This window comes from Triticum urartu, unplaced genomic scaffold, assembly GCF_003073215.2.
Source record: "Triticum urartu cultivar G1812 unplaced genomic scaffold, Tu2.1 TuUngrouped_contig_7001, whole genome shotgun sequence".
Taxonomy (NCBI): domain Eukaryota; kingdom Viridiplantae; phylum Streptophyta; class Magnoliopsida; order Poales; family Poaceae; genus Triticum; species Triticum urartu.
This window is the reverse complement of record NW_024117810.1, coordinates 1-10702: the sequence shown is the minus strand read 5'-3', so window position 1 is coordinate 10702 and position 10702 is coordinate 1. Positions and strand designations below refer to the sequence as shown.

Genomic DNA, 10702 nt, shown 5'->3' with positions numbered 1-10702 from the left:
AACAACAAGTGCAGACTTGGAAACGAGGGAGAATAGAACCCGAAAGTTAAGCGTGCTCAGGCTCAGGCTGGGGGAGTGAAACGATGGGTGACCGTTCGAGAAATTAGATGATTTGGAATGATGAGGGGTGATTAGAGATTAAATTGAGCAGTAATGAAGGGTAATTAGAGATTAGAGGTTAAAAATTTAAAAATTGGAAAATCAGGAAAAAAATTTAAAAAAAATTCAATTTTTTTATAAAAAAATCTTTTAATACCGGTTGGTGTTACCAGCCAGGACTAAAGGTGGACCTCCAGGCAGCAACCACGTATACATACATACACATAGCAGCGGTGCAATCATCACACATATTGCCAGTGACATATGTGCGGTTACCACTTATTAAATCTTCTTGCCAACTCCCACTTACTTGGCCGGCCAACGCTGCAGCCCCTCAGGAGTCGGGACTGGGGCCCTGCCGCCTCGTCGTCCACCTGCTGCCTGCGACGCTCATTGTATTTCATGATCTTTAGACTAACCACAATGGGTAGTAATATAGACTATAGTAACATGCTCATGTTACTAATCTATATTACTACCTCTATAGTGAGGAGTAATTTATATGTGGTAACATGAAGCACTTCATTTATTAGGCTATAGACACATCTTGCCTTGATATATATGATGTTACTCATACTAGTAATAACTAGCTATGCTATCACTTTCATCTTTCTCTTCATTTATTACATGCCATATCATCTATTTAATCTAGATATATGTGATGTTACTATCTATGTTACTTTCATTATGGGTAGTCTTCAGCAGCTTGTCACAGATGATCCACGGGAAGCTCCAGAACTGCTGCTTTTCCAGCCAGCGGTGGTCCGGGCGATAGGTCACGTGGTACCAAGCCTACGCCCTCCTTGACACGTCCGCTTTTGGTTGGCTTGTGAACCAACCCCGTGCCTCCCTATGCAGGCCCTTGACAGAATCAATGATGCGGTCCTTCATCTCGATGTACCTCTTGTTGTCCTTCTTCAGGTACAGGAGCCTGCTCCGCATGTTGTCAGTCAGGATCTCGTCCTCGTGTTCTACACCGTAGTAGCGCATCAGGGTGGCCAGCGTACAGGTTGTAGCACTCTGCAGATTCCAGGAATTCCTCAAAGCTAGGGACCACCACGTCCTGATCGAATGCGGTGTTCGGTTGAGCAAGGACAAGAGAGCAGGAGAGCTCGACATACGACTCGGAGCTGCTCGGTACATCTTGCCGAGAGCTCCATTGGAGATATACATTGGTTTGTCCCACCGTTCCATGAAATCTGGGTACTCCCTTGGTCACAATGACCGGGGCATTTTAGCTGGAGCTCCTGACTTGGCCAAGCAGCTAGCTGGAGAGACCCAGGGCTCCGAACTTTCATTGGATGACGGTTCGCGTGGATCAAGTGAGCAGTTGAGATTGCACCGGGCGAGTCATTTATCATGTAATTGACAAAGAACTTCTGAATAGACAGTAGTTCATCAGATGTTTTGGTAAGATTTCAGGTATACACATGTCACACGAGGAAAATACATATATGCTGAAGAGCGTTTTAAAGCTAAGACTGGTTTGCATAACTGAAATAAGCATTTCAAGGAAAATTATTGAAAAAAATCTCGAACGAAGGAGAGCTGCATATAATTGCATCAAGAAGAAATGTAGATACGGTAAAAACACACACCCACACATACCACGACAACAGCTATAAACCTGACACACCACGAGCAATAAAAGAGACGACCCACACTCAACCCATGACCAAACTAAGACTCTTCCATGATCAGTCTGGCCAAGCCTTTGGCGCCAGCCACGAAAGTTATTAATTGTACATTGTGATCATATATTTGTTTCAAAGCATTCAAAGTTTTATGTTGGCTGTTATGCCATCCTGGCTGACTTCGACACTCGTAGGCAGTTCTCTTTGGTCATGTTGCTATATCGCATGTTTCATGAAGTGCGTGCACTTACCACCTAAGGCATTTTCTTAGTTTTTGCTCTGCAAAGGTTTTAGAAAGATGTGAGGGGCCTCAAGATAATAAATACTACTTTTTTTGCGAGGAAAAGGGGTTTCATTCATCAAGCAGCAGCCAGATCTGTATTACATAGGTCCAGCACCTCGTCCGGACCGGATCGAAGCCACACCGCAGTGCGCTTATTTATTCTACCATAGTTCGCTAAATAATGGCTAACAACGTTTTGTTCTCTCCTTACATGCTTGACTAGATATTCCCCACGTTCCTGTAGAAGCCTAGTGATCTCACGAACCATCATCAGGTGCTCCGACCTGTTTACTCCACCTTCCTTCACCAGCTTGGCCACATCTAGGCAGTCCGTTTGAACAACAATTGGTAGTGCAGACCATTGAGAGGCTAGGGAAATGCCCTCCATACATGCTGCAAGTTCAGATTCCAGCAGGGACGCACACTGCCTTAACTCTCGGCTAGAAGAGAAGATTATAGCTCCATGTTCGTCTCGAAGAACTATACCCGCCCCAGCACTCCCGTCCTTGCCACAGAAGGAGCCGTCAACGTTAAGCGCTGCCCATCCTTCTGGCGGTGCCTCCCATCTTGGAGCCTGCTCCTTTGCCTGGCACGCATACGATATTGGTTTCCTCCTGACATGGTGGCCAGCCACCATCTTCCCTTTCACATGATCGCCAAGGGGGTCTGCCTGAAGGGCCAGCAAGGAGCTAATATAGCTAGACAGAAACCTTGTCGAGGCCTCCACTGGTGGTGGCCGTTTGTCGTGGACGATCTCATTCCTTACGTGCCAGCAGCGCCAAATCGTCATAAGCGTGTACATGCGCTCCTCCTCCGGCAGGTCAGCGGGCACATGGAGGAGCCACTCCGGTCCTGTGTGCACTAGCCGCCGGACGTCTAGGATGTTCCACTGCTGCGCCATTGACTACTATAGGGCGACCGCTTGGGGGCATCTACAGAGAGCATGGAAAGTGTCCTCCAGTTCCGTGGCACACACAGGGCAAAGATTAGACAGTTCAAGATTACGAGAATGTTTATTTGTCCAAGTGGGAAGACAGTTTGTAGCTACCCTCCAAGCAAACACACGCACCTTTGGAGGAGCAGGGCACCTCCATAAAAAAGATATTAAATACTATTGAAATGCTACAGTTGTAAAAACTGATATTTCGATTGTATTTGCAAGTATAAAGATTGATATTAGTCAAATAAAACAATCTTCGGTAAAAATTAGCAGCAAAAACCTAGGCAGAGAAATTAAAACGAATAAACTGTCAAGAATATACCTCGAGTGTAACAACATGATCCATTATGGGTGGCCTTGCTCCAGTGTATTCCATAGGTGTATCAACCTTCTCTGGAATCAGTTTCTCATCCCAAGTGATAAAATAGAGATCCCTGTCCAAATCGCCTCCAGAGCATTCATTTGGATGAGGCCTGATTGTCAAAGATAAAAGTCTATATGGACAAGGCCTTTTGAACAACAAAGATTAATTTAATGAGAAAGCAATAATTAGCAACATCCATCTATTGGACTTGTATAAGTATGTAACATGGCTGGATGCCTGGATATCAATCTAACATGGAGACGAAGCTGAGAATATGAACTCTAGATGGCCGCCTTTCAGTTTCAGTATAACTTACGGTATTACCTTTCTCCTCGTTGAGGGAAGACAGCACAATCAACCAGGTTCTTAGCTCCATGCTCATATACAGCTTCAAGTACTCTGATGTCACCAGGATGGAGACAAGGATTTTTCTTATATTGCAACTTTTCCAATAACAATTGTTGTTTTCTCTTTCCCATTAAGTATGACCTGACCATTTTCCTTCTGCTCTTTGCTGTTTTTTGTAATTCTTATGTACACTTGACCATATTCTAATCCGTCTGTTTCATCCAAACAACCAATAAGAACACGGCCTTTTCGGAACATGAATCTTACATCTACTTCTTATGTTGGTCAGCCTATTATCTTGATGGGCCTTAAAAATCATCAACGGGTATTCATAACCTTGCAGTAACATTTTAGATGATGTCTTCGTTTCGACACTACCAATTTTCGCCAGAATAGAGAGAGCAGATAGAGTAGCTTCTCTGTTCGTCCACATTTCAGCTAATTCATGCATGTCATCTTGTTGCAACTACTCAAATATCTCATCTCTTATTCCCAAAGTTGAAAGGAGAGAGATAATTTCACAATTCATATAGCATGGCTAGCTTTGCTCCAAGTTGTAATGTTAAAAATTGTGCTCTTAGATTCGAATTTCTTCATGCTAGGCCGCAGAGAAAGATTACGAAAGGAATCGGAGTCGACAACAACAACTCCTTTGTAGCCACCATACCTTATTTGAAAAGCTGAAGGAGGGTTAGTACTGTCTACTCCAATTCGGTGAGCCATTTATTTGGCAAATCTCTCAGACATCTTCCCAATTCCATCAGAAAATATGTGCTTAGTGCCATCAGTTGTGACTTAAATATTTGGAATCTCTTCCACATCCCGTGGTAGGATTTCAATTGTTTGTCTGGAGGAGTTGAACAGCTGGCCCATTCTAGCCGCACACTTATATATTGAACAAATTTCTTCAAAATGGTCCATCCACTTTCTTATATCCTCGGCCTTCAGGGAATCATTAGAAGCAAGCATCCAAACAGAACTTCCACGAAGTTGACTTGCTAAGAAGGCCAGGAATTCATACTTCTTTGGACCAATGGAAGATCCCAATTTCAGGATGGATAAAATGCGATAATACATGCCACTTTTCAAGGGTTGGGAAAAGAACCCTCATCCAGTTCTAGTAGAGGTAGCATCTAGAAAAAGCTTACTCCAGTCTTCGTCAACAAAAGTAACTCTAGCAAAGTTAGAAGCATACATTCCATGATGCTTGACCACATAATTTGAAACTTCTTTCTCAGGTCCCAAGTAGTATATTTTGGAAGGCGTAATGTGAAATCTGTAACACATCATTAATTTTCGTTCAACTTCAGTCCTACTGGACACCAAAGTATTGTGGCTCCTTTTCCTGCTATGAGCCTCCTCCTTTTTTTTCCGAAAAGGGGCCTGGATGAAGTGCAAATGTTCATAGCATGTAAACTCTAACTTGCTCATTTTCTCGAAAATCCTCCTTGAAATATGAACTGGTATTTCTTCAAGAGCTTTAAACAGATGAGCATTAACATGTTTGGCAACTATTATTCACCATGTGAACAAGAGAATTGAGACGAAAAGTAACTTCAGAAGGCACTGAGTAGCCACCCAAGCAGTCAACAAGAGGAACCAACGATGGGCCAACAGATTTCATTAATGATATGGAAAATTCCCCAATTCTCCTGACAAAGATAAGTTGTCGACAATAAATGACACTGGTATTGACTATGAGGGTCAGAGTTGAACACTTCCTGAAAGAGTGGTTAGGTGTAAAATCTAGTGCTCAGACCTAGGTAAACTTCGCATCCTCCGTGCATACGTGAAAGCGGTCATCTGGGAACCTTGAATAAACTGCAGGCCCAGAAATTGTTGTACCTATTCTTGGTGCATACATGAGCTGATGCAAACATTAAATTGACATTGCTCAAGATGATATAGATTTTTACCAGCTTCAGAATTATAGAATGAATTATAAGAGTGTTGTGCCTGACCAACTAATAGTCTAAGAGGTATGACAATCGGTAAATTTAGAAAAAGTATCGGTGATGTGTATTCATCAGATAAGTTTTAAATTCGTATCTCTACTTACTTATAAAAGAGCAAACATAATCTTTTTTAAACGCACCCCACAAGACCTTTCTTGCACATAATGGTTTGGCATCAACTTAAATTTGAACAAAAAAATACTGTAACACATTAAATTCCAAACTTTTCTGGTCTATATTGCTGATGCAAAACGCCTCATAAAATCTCAAGATCAGGATGAGTTTGATTATGCATGCTATTCTGAAGTTTCAATACTAAATATGAACTTTCACAATAGCACTAACAGGTGCTACAAAGTGCCATACCCATACTATCTTCAGGTTATAGTTGTCAGTGAATTGACCGAATTTGAAGAGAATGTCCTTCCCAAGGTTAAAGCCAAGAAGTGCAGTTAGGAACAAACTTCAAATAACCAAAAGGCGCTATAACTTGGAACTATTACTATCAGCCAAAGTAGTAAAATTAGCGGGCTTTGCTTATATAATTAGAATATCAGCTAACGACATCATCACATGTGTGTGGTATCTTCATAAGTAAATACCAATAATGAACTATGTACTAATTTGCATCCATCTCCATCATTAATTGATATGGAAGGCAATAAATAACTAAAACTACCAAGGATCATACACTGTAGGCGATTATTTAGTTATACACGTATGACAAACCCTAGCAACAATTTACTACTTCCCTGTAGCAAAGCCGCGGCTATTACTAATAAGCTAACTAATGTTATTAACTATTCGCAGTTTGCAAAAAAGTAAGACATACTGGTAGCTTCATCTCAACACAAATTAAGCATAGCTAGACAAATGCAGCTTCATCTCAACACAAATTAAGCATATAGTTATACGAATACGATATACTTATGGCTACTAAGCTACTCCCATGGATTGCCGAAAATAAACACTGTATGAATGCATTGTCCATAGCCAAACCCAGGAGAATAATAAGTGCACTGCCTGTGCATGTTCAATTGGCCTGCATTCGGCAAAGGAAGTTCCTCCTTTTACTCTTTGCTAGGAACTCTTAACTTCTTAAGGGATCCTTGTATATCCCTCACCAGGTCAAGGAACTTGAGCCTAGAAATGCACATAGGGGGAGAGCCCAGAAATGGGCATAAGGGCCAAGCTGGAACAAGGCATATCTTAATTGCATAAGTGTTGGTGATTTCAAGATCTTTTCTTGTGGAGCTGCCTATTTGTCTCCATTCCATTTCAAGGCTAACTTTGTTGTCACGAAATGCCCCAAAGCCCAAGACAAAACAGATCATCAAGCGTTAGTGATTTGTGTTGTTAGGCTCATTTACACAGCGTTATATGCGACCTTTTTGGGTATCAAATGATAAGGGGTACTTGAGGAAATCCAATAAATGGGTTTTAATAAAATAATAAAAATATCATTGACATCAGTGTCCAATCAAACAGTAATGCTACGAAATGTGTGTAATGTGATATGGTCGTATGAGCCATCAAGCAACAAGTTATTTAATGTACAAAACATTTATAACATAAATCTGAATTGGGAATTGTAGCCCATGGAATCTCACTGTTTTATTCCTTTCAGATGCGAAGGATACAGAAGTGGTACGTACACATAGAACCCAAGTACCCAACCTTGTTCGATACATTAATCATACAAAACTTAGTCGTTCTATGTGTTCAACCTTTGGTCTGTGTTATGCGTTTTCCATGCGTGCATCTCACCGGAATCAATTAAGCAGCCAGCTTGTGCATGTGCGTACGTATATGGCGGCAAGAATACATCCAGCTGCTTGCTTCTGACTTGCCAGTTTTGTCGAAGATCAATCAACCTTGTACATAGCATGCACTTGTGCGTCGATTCCCAACAACCACATGAGCTCGAAAGGCCACCGTTTGCACCTCTACCGGTCGAAAAAACAAGGCCGTCAAGACTTCTCCTACAGTGATATCCAAACAATCACTATGTGTAGCTTGGTAGACACATACTGTACAACAATCACTTGATCTTGCACATGGGACCACATGGAGAAAGCATCAACACCGATATGCTTGATGAGGTCATTCTTCACAAGGTCACACGCAATACTAATATCACCTGCACTAGCTAACAAAAGAAGTCGGTGTAATGACCAAAACACCAAAATCCTCAAGCAACTACCATGGCCAAGTCACCTATATTGTCAAAAGAGCCATAGCTCACAACTCAACCTATGCCGCAACTTGTTTCTTAATCTTCTAGCCAATCAGAACCAGCAAGAAAAACACAATAAGAAGAAATCGATTGTCGATGTAAAGGATCACTGTCCAAATAGCTTTCGAATATGCATGAAGCTGTAACAAACTGGAGTGTGGAAAGAACCTCAAGGAGGCGGCTGTTAAACCCGAGTGGGAAACGAGACATGACTCTGGATGTGAACTATATATAAGAGATATCAGAATGAGTGAAAGCTAGATAGGCAAGACTCCCAACATGATGGCAATAGCTAATCTGGACATAAAGTGGCTCACCATCGGAAGCTCGAAGGTGGACATTGAGGTCCATTGCAGTCTTGGTAGCATCCTGAAGGGCAAGAGAAGCAAAAGCAAGATGATCCTTGATGTAGGTAGTTCTTGTAGGTTATTTGTGTGTTTGAGAGCGTGTGAAGCATATCTCAAAAAATAGTGGAGTTTGAGTGATTCAATTCAAACACTTATTTCCTACAAATTCCTTAAAAAATTAAAAATGTCATCTTCATAAAAAAATTTGAAGACCTGGGGAAGAAGAAATATTGCCAGAACATTGAAATCTCCGTCGTTCGAGACGTTGTAAACCATCGAAATCTCTGTCGTTGTAGATGTTGTGGGACCCTCGTTCTTTTCTCAAAAATCCCCCGCGCACATGTGTCGACGCTGAGCATGACCTCCCACTCATGCCCATCAGGGTCTGGAGCGATCTCTAGGAGGTCAGCCTTGCTGAAGAATGGGCCCTGCAATGCAGTGTTCAAGCTGTGAAGCCCGCATAACTACCTCTCTCCTGTAGCTCATGCTACATCCCTATGTTTTGCCCCTCCTGTCCTTCATTGCTCCCATCGTTCTTCAACACAACTCTAGAGACTCTCTCCTTATCTCTTCTTGACTCAATTTTGTGAAGAACACATAGCCTGACCAAAGAGCCATTTTAGAGTGCAGGAGCATGGAAGGAATAGCGCTAGGAGATGTCCCGGGGTTAATCGAAGATTGGGAGGTACACTTGGGTAGCACCTGCTTGTGGTCTCTCTAGTGGAGGTGTGTGGCCGTTCAATGTTTTCCTTTCCTAGAGATGAACAAGAAAACATGAGTTTGGAGAGGATCTTGGGGGTTTGGAAGAAGTGCATCCAGCACACAATGTCATCATTGGACCTTGAAACTAATCTTGGCAACCAAGCTTTACAACACGAACACCGAGCAACACAGCCCATTCTTTCGCATGGCCAGCACAAACCTGCCACTCATGGTACAATATGTGTTGCTATACCTCCATTGAGAAATGCATCTACGGTACTCAAACTTGTCTCAAGGCTGCACTTTAGTCAATGTACACTGGAAACCTCAATTTACAGTCATCAAAGACGCTCGAAGGGCCCACCTATGGTCATCGCCACTCATATCGTACGTATTTTGTTGACATACAAACCATTGACCATTTCACTGCCCATGTAGGTATCTAGTATGACCTAGGCCCTCGGTTGTAGGTTTTCTTTTGCAATATAACCACTTAAATTAGCACCTACCCCATGACACTTCTTTTGAAGGAAAAAATTAGCGACAACTTGATGGTCCTCGAGTTGGTCCACTCCATCATCTTGCTTTCTGGCGATCCACGCTCACGACTATGTGTTGTCACCGACCATGCCGGTGGCCGCAACCCTACATGGAACACCATGCCTTATTGTGTTGTCCCCACTTTGTGATGAGATCCCTTCACATCTTGCTTCGCCTTAAGTGTGCCCTCAATCACGCGACATTCGCGAGCTGATCTAGGTTGTGTGCTACACTAATAGTGCCGCCCTATTCACCGACATCCGCTACCTTTGCCTTGAAGGTACGATCTTCGCATTTCTCTCTAGCTTTGTAGATCCGCCATAATTCTACATCGTTTGTGGATACGGCCCGAAGCTAGATTCTGGAGTTAGTGATATGGGTTAGACGTCCCAAGTATAATTTGTTGAAAGATCCAACAAATTGTTTGCTTCGATTGATGTTTAGCGGGAAGCAGCGGGAGATAACATGGTGGCGGTCCAAAGGTCAAGGAATAACTAAAAGAAAACAACTAATAAAAGGCAACCCTATAGGCCAGTGAAAACTAAAAGTATCTCTCACGTTGGATCCCCAAAAGGGGGCTCAATGCATTTTGCTCCAGCTAGTCGCCATAACTCCATTGCTCGTCTGATGGTGGCAACAATCTCATTTTAGAAATCTTGCCCCTGAATGTGCACTTGTTCCTTTCTTGCCAAATCTCCCATAAGACCAACATGGTCAAAGATTCCACTCCCTTATGGCCTGGCACAACTATGTTGATGATGGCTTTGGACGCCAATGCTCAAGGTATTCATATGGCATGGCATCTTCACCCCCACGTCAGCAATGCCACCCAAGTTGGCTAGCACCTTATTGCACCTCACTATTCAACGGCACGGGTTGGTTAGGCGATAGCTCCAGTGTCACGAACTGCCACTGTCGCCAACACCTCCGCTGCTTGGAAGTAGTGTGCCCACATGTTCATGAGGTGTTGGATAGTGGTGTAACTCGTTAGTGGTCTGGTCACCAAAGTTAGTTCATGTTTGATTAGACCGGGAGGGGAGTAATTAAGTAATGCTACTTGCGATGGTGTGGGCTAGTGTATCTGTATCCGTTAGAGCTAGCCAAGTATGCATCAGAATTTGCTGTGGCTGGTACACGACGACCAACAAACTCACCTTTAGTGAAGGCAAATTTTAACATGGTCCCTCTTATCTCCTTTTTTTACATGTGAGGTAAGAAGGTAAGAGTCAATCAAGCCATTCATTGATGAGATCA

At 42.7% G+C, this 10702-nt stretch overlaps 1 pseudogene; it reads right to left on the bottom strand.

The window, feature by feature from the left end:
* Window positions 1–747: 747 nt before the first annotated feature.
* Window positions 748–4958, bottom strand: LOC125531390 (annotated as a pseudogene).
* Window positions 4959–10702: the final 5744 nt, after the last annotated feature.